Source organism: Brassica oleracea, chromosome C1 (assembly GCF_000695525.1).
Source record: "Brassica oleracea var. oleracea cultivar TO1000 chromosome C1, BOL, whole genome shotgun sequence".
Classification (NCBI taxonomy): Eukaryota; Viridiplantae; Streptophyta; class Magnoliopsida; order Brassicales; family Brassicaceae; genus Brassica; species Brassica oleracea.
Window position 1 is genome coordinate 25832200 of NC_027748.1, and position 12083 is coordinate 25844282.

The window sequence follows — 12083 nt, forward strand, 5'->3', positions numbered from 1 at the left end:
CCCCCACTTAGAATCCACCATTATTTACATGATTGTGATATTAGATAGAAGATTTCATATTTGTTCACAATTAACTAATTGAGAATGTGGAAGTATGGATGTTTAATTCATTAGGGAATTGAATAATTAACAACTGTTTTAATCATAAGGAGATATAGAATGTCTGAAATGTAAGCTGATTTTTATTTTAAATTGAAGAACAACTAGAAAACCTATTATAACTGTAGTATTAGTTAAACAGTAAAACTGAAAAAATTTGGTAAACATAAATTAGTAAAACTATAACACTTGGTTAAATTAGACCGTAAAAACTTGGTATTAGTTGAACCGTAAATATGGGTAACTAGCTAAAATTTTAATGACAAAATGTGTAACTATGTTAAACTAGACTGACAAAATTGTGTAACAAGTTATAACCTACTATAACTTTAGTGGTAAAACTGTATAGTTTGGCATAACTTTAATGGTATACATGTATAACTAGGTTTAACTCCATTGGGATAATTTTTCTTACAGGAGACAATGAGTTTTTCTTCTACAAACATACACTTTGATTACGAAGGACATTATTTGAAGTCTGAAGATGATTAGGAATAGATTCCATGCGATGGTCATTTGTATGCTATATCCTTTAAGACATCATCAATGGAGGAGATCACTTATTCGCTGTTAAGGAGAGGATATGCAGGAAGATGGCCATAGATCCATTTTTGAAGAGGCTGAATTTGAGTTACATTCCATTGGAAGTGGAACCTAAGAGACAATCATATATATTTAGTAATGAAGATGTGTTTGTTTATCTAACATCACTAGATAAAGAGCAAAAAATAAGTATTTTGCATGTAGAGAACATCAAATAATTGTAAATAGTTCAAATAACGGAGAAATTATTAAGCGTTGAGAAATTAAACGCCTTTGGTGGGAATTATAATGAGCTTTTGAATGGATTATCCAATTTGACGTTAATCCTGGTGCACTCACTCTATTTACTCCCATTGAAGAAGCATAACGATATCTTAAGGGTATTGAGCGGGTTGAAAATGTTGTTATTGGAGAAGCAGACGATTTGGTATTGGTTTGGATAGCATGGAAAACGTGTATAACTCAGTGGGTAGTGGTGTTATTTTGCGAATATCTTGAACTTCCACATGTTGCAGAAGAAATCGAGTTGTTAAAGAGTGGGAAGATGGTATGGGTATTGGGATGTTTCAAGAATTTCCGAGTAAAGAAGCTGTGAAAGAACTGATAGAGCATCATAGAAGAACTGTTTTGGAATTGTTATTTTGAACTCAGATAAGATTCGATATCTGGTGAAATTTTCGGGAGTGGATAAAGGTTGTAAATTGTTTGTGAGAACCGCAAAGATAAATAATTCTGAAGTATTCTCAATTAGAACATACATAAAGATGCATACATGCTCTCGGATAACTTCAAGTACTAGAATCAAAAGGAAAGGCACACCAAGATTAGTTGCATCTATTGTTCATGACGATTATCTGGTACTATTTGAGACCCCAACTCACAAAACCCTGGTTGGGCTGGCTTAAAGGAAAATGGCTGTGGAAGTGTCGTATGCTAAAGCTTGGAGAGGAAAAGTTAAAAGTTGTTGAGGATATACATGGTAGTCCTAAAGAAGGACACAAGAAATTTTTTTCGCATTTGTATATGTTAGAGAAGGTGAACCCCGGTACAAAAACAAGTTTGTTATTGGATGCAGAAAAAGGTTCAAATACCTATTTGTTGCTTTATGAGCTTCCATTGAAGGGTTTCAGTACATGAAGAAGGTCATTACTGTGGATGCAACTTTTGCGAAGACCGTGGATGGTGGTGTTCTAATTATTGCCACATCTCAAGATCTAAATTGTCACCATTATCCTATAGCTTTTGGTGTCGTTGACGGAGAGAAAAAAGAAAGTTAGACATGGTTCTTCACAATGCTGAAAACTACTATATCGGATTCTTCTAAATTGTTGTTTGTTTCAAATAAAAATAGAAGTCTCAGCAGGGCAATAGCTGAAGTGTATTTGATGTCGCAGGGGCAATAGCTGAAGTGTATTTGTTGTCTCAACATGGGTATTGTATCTATCATCTTTCGCACAGTGTGAAACTAAGTGTTACACAGAACATGGACGAGGTTGCAAAATAATTCAGAGTTGTTGCACAACTTTATGCACATGCTGAGTTTGAACAGAAGTATCAAGAATTTAAGGAGATGTATCCAGCGTGTGGTACATATCTTGATACACATGTAGCTGTTACAAAATGGGTGAAATGTCATTTTCTATGTACAACATAGACACCTCTAACTGTGCAGAGTGTCTGAATGGGCTTTCAAAATAAGGCACGAAAATACTCTTTAGTGCCTATGATTGATACAATTATTGACAAAATAGCCGAATGGTTCAACATACATAAGAAGGATGCTGCTTACGGACCTACCCTTGTAAAAATAAAACTAGGTATTTCAGCCCGTTGTTGGTTCGTGCTGTGAAAAATTATCGGTGACTGCACTAAACTATTTTGAGCTTGAATACAGTGTCACTGGAAATGACGGGAAGACTTATTTGGTGGATTTGAAACACAAAATGTGCAGATGCAGGTACTTGGGCATAGATAGATACCTATGTGTCCATACAAAGCCGCTGCCATTAAGTGCTTTAGGCATGATAGACCATAGGAGTTGAGTGACTTGTATGATTTGTGCTCGCCTTATTAATTGATTATGGTGCGGGTTTGGCGTATAGAAAGACTGTTTATCCAGTTCCGCACATGTCTGAATGGATCATTCCAAAAGAAATTGAGGAGCTGTATGCTTTACCTCCAGTCTACAAGAAAAGAAAGGGAAGAATTAAAAACAAAGGTATCCTTCGGTAGGAGAACGTCAGAGAAATAATAAATTAGTATCGAACAGGAACATGTACTAATAAAATTACTATATATTGTTGAGTAATCATTAATATGAGTTACTCCAAGATTTTGAGATATAGTTACTGAAATATCCGGATTTTCAATGATCAAAGTCAGAAATAAGTTAATTAGGTACTAGATTCTGCTGCATGTATGCACAAATTTTTTTCATTTGTATTTATAACTTTCAGTTTATCTTGCTACTTGTATTATCCCATGCTTCGCACGGACATGTTAAATTTTCTTTCCAAACATTAAAAAATTAAAATTATTATGAAAATTCAATAAATTATTCCTTTTGCACAAATAACTAAAATATTAAGATTATTTTTTAGATATATAAGTTGGTATTTTTTGTAGTCTTTTCTTTTTTTTCTCATGTATATTTTGGTTTTTCTTATTACTTTTTTTTTCTGTTTCTTTATTTTCAGTGGTATTTATTTATTTCGAAGTTTTTTTGTTTTTGAGAGAATCTACAAATTTAGTAACATTAGATAAAAGAGTATGGCAATCAGAAAGTAAAAAAGAAACAATGTCTATGATTATAAAACGTATTTAAGAACGAAAAACCAACCTGAGGTTTGGTTTGATCTAGAGGATAAACATGAATTCTTATTTCTCCCACCGTATCTTAAGCTCCATTTTTTTGCCTTCAAGTTATCATCATAATTTTGTTATTTTTTTTGCTTGTAGTGCTTGTCAAATTTATTAGAGACCTTGTAAATCTGTTTTATGGTGAGATTCTTTCTTTTCTTCCTAGAATATCACCACCACATCCAATATTATCTCCTAGAAAATTTAAACTATTAAAACTGAAGTACAAATAAATCTTCACCCTAAGTTTTCTTTAATAATTACAATCATATGCAACTGGCCTTAAATACAGTATATACATGCTAAATAAGATATCACAAATTGTGATACACAATCATGTATATCTAAACAATCTATTTCTGGTATAAAAATAATCAATTGATCTAACGATAATTTATTATTCACAATAAAGCTTGATTTCCGTAAATGAACTAATTACTAACAAGTTCCTATAATTTAGATAAGCACTAATTTTTTTTCATAGTATATCTGCATGATTCACCATCATTCCAAATTTCTTTTTTGTTAAAATTTCCTATAGATTTAATTTAATTTAATTGTAGATAATAGGAATATTCCAGCATATATGCGTGATTAATCGCCTTAATTATAAGCACAGAAAATTCATAAATAACTATTATATACGTAAATAGTAAATCATATCAATAAAATTATTTTATCTAAATTATTAAAATAGAAGTACATTTAGTGCTTAGTCGTAACTTTTTATTATTAGGTACGACAGACTGTCACTGGGGTTCTAAACTATCGTTTATAACATAATAAAACCAGCGAACTTAAATTGACAGACGTAAACTGGCAAAATTAATTTGACAGACATAACCAAATTCCTACAAAACCGAGAAAACAAAATATTCATATATTAAACCGATAGGGGTGGGCGTTCGGGTACCCGTTCAGATTCGGATCGGGTATTTCAGATTTTTGGGTATTTTGGTATAGAGGTATAGAACCCGTTCGGATATTTCTGTACTTCGGGTCGGGTTCGGGTATTTTTAGTTCGGATTCGGTTATTTTGGATCGGGTTCGGATATTTAGATTTTGAAAAAAAAAATTAATTTTAATTTTTCATTTCTCAAATTTCTTATATTTAAAAATATAATTTCACTTAACTAATTTTTTTTTAATAGATTGAATGGTTAATAGATTTGGACGTAACATTTTGAAACAAAAAAGACATTAATTTGGTTATTGTTTTTAAATTTTGGATGTAAGTTTTTGTTAATTCTTGAAATAAAAAATTTGACATGCATTTTAAATGAGTAGCAAATCATTTTCTCCGTAATTCTATGTATATCATATTAACTTAAAGTATGTGTAGTATCAATATAAATATTTTATATAAAATGAGAGATGTAAACTAGAAATATATAGTTAATTATACATATGTTCGGTTATCTTTGGATATCCATTCGGGTTTGGATATTACCCGTTCGGGTTCGGATATCCAATCTCTCCTAATTCAATACCCGTTCGGATATTTTGCTACTTCGGTTCAGATTTCGGTTTGGATTTTTCGGATCGGGTTCGGGTGCGGCTTCAGATATCGGGTAAAGTGTCCACCCCTATAAACCGATATAGATAATATTCGTATTTAAATATATTATAGTTATTATCTTTAAAATGTATTGGTGCACCAAATCGGAAAGGGAGATAACTTCGTATTTTCCTAAATCAATACCATTCAGAATTTTTTTTATATTTTCCTAAATCAATACCATTCAGAATTTTTTTTATCTATTTCTACGCTAGCATCATAACTAATACAATATCAATCATGAAAATACGAAGTTATCATGGAAAGTGTCAAAATTCTAAATATCGTGTCCAATATTAATTATATGTAACAAAATTATGTATTTAAAATTATTTATGGTCTTATATAAATCAATTTTATAATAATAATATTATTATATATATATGTCGATATATGGAATTCTAAATAGAAATATGCTAAATGATGTTAATATAATTATGCTATTTTTAAATTATTTTTTTAAATATGCTAAATTCAAAAATTATTTTTTAAACTATTTTTTTAAAAAATAAATGTTTTTTTAAATATTTATTTATATATTTATCAGAATCCTATATATGAATTTCTTTTGGTTTGAAGGTAGAAGATTCAACTCTGAATAAATTGTTATGAAGATCAACCAAGAAGCAGAGATGTGGTTTTTGGAAGATGAAATTGAGAAATTAAATTTGTAAGTCTCTCAGAGGGATGAACTGCATGTGAATCATAATTGGGATCCTCCACAACTATCTTGGTTTAAATGCAACATTGGTGCCTCCTGGTCCTCGAACTCCTCGATTGAAGGTGCATCTTGGGTTCTAAGGGATGCAGATGGTAATGTGAGCATCTTTACTAGGAGAGCCTTTTTCTACTCTTTCTCACTTCATGAATTAAAGTTCAATGCTCTCTTTTGGACTATGGAAAGTATGACTCATCATAGAATTAATAGAGTCACTTTTGATACTGATGATGTGGTTGGATCAGTTATGAGACCTAAAGGTTGGCCATCATTCAAAACTCAGTCCGCTGAAACTCTTTTGAAGATAAGAAATTTTGAATGGTGAAGACTTATAACTGAAGAAAAAAACAAGAACAGAGGTGCATTTTCATTGTTCAAAGTGTTGTCAAACGTAACAAATATCAATCTTATGTTGCTACTGGCCCTCATTTTTGGTTGACTTGTCTATTTGATTCTGAGAAACGTATTGCCTCTGTTTAACCTTTTGGTCATCGTTTGTGGTATCTTGTCTTTTGTTTGATCCAATTTTTGAGCCTGTTGTTTGGCTTATTTTTCTCTTTGAAGTCTTTAGTTTGGCTGGGTCTTTGGTATGTATATCTATTGATCTTGGTTGTAAATGTTCCATCATAGTAAAATGAAATATTCTTGATGACAAGAAATAAGTGATGTTTAATGAACATGTTAGAAACATGACTCCCTCGTTTGGGCAACTCTCCTTTCTCTTGATATTATCTTCTCTAAGAAAAATGACTTGTGGCTAAAAACACCCCATCTCTTAAAATATATGTCATTGTTAAATCATTTTTAATCTCTTTCTCTTAAAATCTTCGTGATGTTTGGTGTTTGTTCTTATTTTCACTGTTGAACCCTAGATTTCATCCTTCTGAATCTAGAGTTTTAGGGCTATTGTGAGGAGATTTGAAGCGAGAACAAGATTTATACAAGATTGGATAAGGCTTTATTGAATTTTTCACTAAAAATAGGACGACATACCGTATATTCTTCCAGATCTTCCGGAGTTCTGTTCGACGAATAAGAATTTGTTAAGTCTGGTTGGTTGACTTCGTAATTAATATCAGTGTAAAAAATGTCGGAGCTTTGATACTAGTATACCAAGAAAATTACAACTTTATGATATAGTTCGTGGAGTAGTTCTCTCAAAGGATATATTTCAATTTATATACGAGCATGATTTGGTGGATATTCTCAACTGTTGTGTTCAATCTTACAATTTGTGTTCTCTAGTTACGGAGCATTGGGTTGAAAGAACTCCAGCTAATTATTTGCAATGCATTTATCTATGCGTTCAAATGAGAATTGTTCCAGTAAATCATTACACAACCCAAGCATTTACGACATTGGAGAATTTACGGGGTAGGTGAATGAGGTTGCCTTTGATCCTGCAACATCTCAAACAAAGGATTACGTGGGTGAAAGTGAAGTCTGATGTCTCTAAACCTCTTAGAAGATCAAAATAAATAATGTTGCCAGGTAGAAAGGTGGTTAACATTCATTCTCTATGACTATAAGAGAATTCAGAAGAGATGTTATTTCTGCCATCGCCTAACACACGAGAAATATATTTGTCCAATCATGAAACATAAGAAGAATCTGGAGAAGGGTGGACTATCATCTTGTTCATATACTCAGACTGGAAAAACATTTCATGATCAAAGCATTTAATCCACTTTTTGTTTGGTTAAGGAGGATCAAGTTGGTGTAAATCCTCTTATATGTAGACCAGAATATTTTGAAGAAGATTTGGAGGACATGTGACAATACTTGTGGACTGTGAATGGTACAGAGAAGATAGCTAGACAAGAAATAGTAAGAAATTCCTTGAAAGATTTGGAACATGATCCTCTGGGACAGAAAATATGTATGCGATTGGAGCCATCACCAATTATTTATTCTATTCTTTATAAAGAAAAAGGGCTGGTCTTCAATTTTCAGCTAAACTCTAGGATGAAGCAATTTGATGAAAATATCAAAGCCCCTAAACTGATGGCAGGGGATATAAGAGCTACGAATGCAATGACTATAACTCCTTTTCAAGATTTTACTCAAACTGTTGTTGATGCCTATGCAGATTCAGCTTCAAGTGGAGGACCTCCGGAAGGTTCTACGGGCTTCAGGGTTGGGTCTTATGATTCCAATCCTTCAAGGACCAAAATGAGTAAATCCAAACCAAGAAGGCGTCAAAGAAAGTTTTGAAGAAACAACAAGAAAAATGATTTGATCAATGAGCAACAAGGAGACAACAAACTGAAAGGGAACATGGTAGAGTTCAGTGTGAAGAGGAAGGTCAATCAAAGTGAGGAGACACTTCAATCTCCTGCTAGGTTAAAGAAACTAGTGCTAGTCCCAAATGAGGGACCATTCAACATCTAAATGGCTATGATAAGCTGGAATTACCAAAGATTGGACCGTGCATAAGAATTGGTGATTCTGAGACTAAAGGAGTTTAGAAAAGATTAATTCCCTAACCTCTTATTTTTTAATGGAGACAAAGAATAGTAGAGATGATCTTGTAGATATTCAAGTTTAGTTGGGATATGATAGGATAATCATTGTTAATCCTATTGGGTATAGCGGAGAAACTCGGTGAATGTTGATGTGAAGTTTGTAGATAAGAATCACATTTATTTTAGTGTATATGCTGGTGATAGGTCTTATTTTATCTTTTGTACATATGGGGAACCGGTTGATCGACCAAAGCTGTGTGAAAGGTTGACTTGGATTGGGATCAACATAAAAGATCCATGGTGTATGATGAGAGATTTCAACGAAATAAGACACAATGGTGAGAAGATAGGAGGTCCTCATATAAGTGATGTATCTTTTGAACCTCTCAATAATATTGTGCAAATTTCTGATATGTTGGAGCTTCCTTCTTCTGGTAATGAATTTACACGGGGAGGAATGCGTGGAAAGTTGAGGATTCAAAGCATATTAGATTGTGCCTTTGGTAAGAAGAGTTGGTTAAAATTATTTCCTACCTCTAATCAAATTTCATTGATAAGCAAGGTTCAGATCACAGACTGGTTCTGATCAAACTCGTCTCATCTTCTGAGTCTTATAAAGGGAGTTTTAGGTTTGACTCGGTTTTTAAATGAGCCAAAAGTGAAAGATGGGATAAAGAAGGATTGGCTGACAAATCATCCCCTTTTCAATGCCTCGGTCTCAGATAAACTAAAGAAGGTCAAAAAATCTTTGAGCAAGTGGAAGAAAAACCAAAACCTTAATGCTAGAGACAATATCCTTTAAATTCAACAAGAATTTGAAAAGATGCATTATGATCCCTTCCCATCGTCAAACATGCTGGCTTGTCTAAGGAAAGAATTGATTAAAGCATTCAAGGAGGAGGAGATGTATTGGAGACAGAAATCAAGAGATAAGTGGGCTGTTAAAGGAGACAAGAACAAAAAGTTCTTCCATGCAACCGTGAAAGTTAATAGGCATAAAACATGATTGAAAAGTATTTATGCTATGTCTTGCTTCAAGATGACACCCTGTGAAAATTTTACTAGAACAATGGCTTATTTTTGGTGGAATTCCTTAGAGAATAAAAGAAAGATACATTGACTCAGCTGGAACAAATTGTGCTTGAGGAATAAGAAAGGAGGCTTTGCTTTCAAAGATAGCCATCTATTCAATCATGCGTTATTGGCAAAATAAGCTTGAAGAATTGGAGACCAATTGAAATACTTATTTGAAAGGTTCTTCAAAAGTATATAATTCAAGAATGGTGAATTTTTGACGGCAAAGCTTGGTCCCAAACTTTTTTATTGTTTGAGAAGCATGCAATTTGGTAAAGAACTCTTGGTCCAAGGCCTCAAGAAACATGTTGGAAATGGAAGATCTATCTCAGTTTGGGTGGATGCGTTGATCCACGATGAGCCAATGAGGAGACTCTTGATGATTAATATCCTAATCAGTTTGGGCTTGAAGATCAGTGACCTTTTGGATCCTCACTCCAGGGGCTGGAACATGGAGAAGTTGCATGAGCTTTTCTACATGGAGGACATAATTAGGATAAAGAAGATTCAAACAGTGATATATAAAGAAGATTTTTGGGTCTGGCTCCATAATAGAAATGAGATGTACTCTGTCAATTCTGGCTACAGGATGACTTGTAGAGTAAATATCTCGGAGGAAAGATTACATGCTAAAATGTGACCATCTAAACGAATTCAAAGAGGCAACTTAGAAGCTGCAAACAAGTCCTAGATCAAATCTTTCTTGTGGAGAGCTCTCTCAAATGTTATACAAGCGGTTGAACTCCTTGCAAGGAGAGGGCTAAATGGGGATGCTTGTTGTTAGCTATGTGGTTTCAGAGGGGAATCAGTGAATCATATAGTATTTACTTGCTCTATTACTAGACAAGTATGTGCCTTATATAACATACCTACCCCTCATGATGGAATTGATGAGATGTCTTTATATTTTAAATTTCAAGCACCTCCTAACTCTTGATTAGAGCAAGTTGATTCCGAAAGAAATTTATAAGATATTTTCCATAGGTTATATGGTATATGTGCAAGAACAGAAACATTTTTTTTTTTAAGGCAGATTCTCTTTGGCAAATGAACTCGCATACAAAAGCATTAATGAGATGGAGCTGTGTTTACAGAAGAAAGAGACAAAAAGTGGATACTGAAATGAATTTCCAAGAAGAGATTCCATGTAAAACATGGACAGCTCCTAAGCCATTGTGGGTGAAATGTAATAATGGAAATACTCCAAACGAAGAGAAGGAGGTTCTTAGGTTTTGAGAGATGATAGAGGAAAAGTGTTAATGCATCATAAAAAGCATTTTACATTGTTCCAAAATCCCAGAAGCTCACATTTCAAGTGTTACAATGGGCTATTGAAAAAAAAATCATCACAGGAAGAACAAAGTTTTCTTCGCGTTGGAAGATTAAAGCTTACTTAACTCTACTCAGACCGAAAGCTTGGCATTCTTTCAAGTTTCATATAGCACCGTGTTTAAAGAACCTTGCTAACATTAATGGTGGATAATGGAACATGCACTACAAAAAAGGGTATTGATAGCACAGTGCGATAGCTTTGATTTTCAATCTGCTATGAAAGATAAATTTTTCGACTTCGGTACATATAAATTGCAGTTTCTTAATGCTATCATGAAAAAAAATAGTAAGAAGGAATAGAAAATCATGCACACCGCTTATACTTAGGTGAAATTTCGACAACCGCGAAATGCTAAGTTGTTTCCCTCTTTACTATGACACTTATGATACTTAAAGTGAAAACAATTTAGGTCAACATAGATAGTAGAAAAATATAAGTGTCAGAGAAAACTCTCTCGAGCACAAACCCTTATCACGACACCGAAACCCTATCTCCCTCTGGCGAAAATCTCTATCAAGCTTGATTCTGTCAAGCTCGATTTCGTCAAGCTCGATTCTGTGCTCTGTAACCGGTGATATTCTCCAGCTAAACTCGATTCGAGGAGGATTGAAGCTCGTAATCGAATCGAAGGTACAGATTTCGGATTTGTTTACTTCAATCTTAAAGATTCCCCTAGATTTAGGGTTTGTTTCATTTTAAAGTTCTTAACTTTCATATGCATTTTTTCTATCCCATTTCGTTTGTAAATCAAACTTCTTTATCTTTTGTTTGGTGACTGATTATTTCCAGAAATCCTGCATCACTCTTGTTCTAACCATACCACAATTTATTTCCATCTTTCTTTAGTGTTGATTGATTCTTGTTTGATTCTCGTTGTTTAATTAGTGACTGTTGTTAAACTTTTGTGATTTTTTTGTTTGTTATTCTGTGTTATCTGCTCAACATCGTCTGCTATTTGGAATGTGTTTTATCTGTCTCCCTTTTGCTTGTTCTTACAGTTTTAAATAAGGATAGATCAAACAATGTTAGAAAAGGCATAGGTTCATCTTTCGAAGTATGAAATTAACATATAAAAATTACAATTCTGTTGGGGATTGGAGTGCTTAATGACTTGTTTTGTTTTGTTATAATCGTAGAGTTGATCCTGCTTATGAGAGAGGTGCTTGGGACTTTGTCCAAGCTGTGTCTGCGGGTAAAGGAGGTAGTGAGTTATTCATTTTCCCTTGCACAGACTGTCGCAATGTAGATCATCATTCTTTCTGCCAGTGATATAGTTGATCATCTTGTTAGAAGGGGAATGAATGAGGTTTGCAAGCAGCGTAATGACTGGTACCATCATGGAGAATTTAACTCAGTGGCTGAAGACAAAATGAAAGTAAATCAGTGGAATGAAAAGATTGTTGGGTTATAAAGAGCTGCTGAGAAAATTACTCA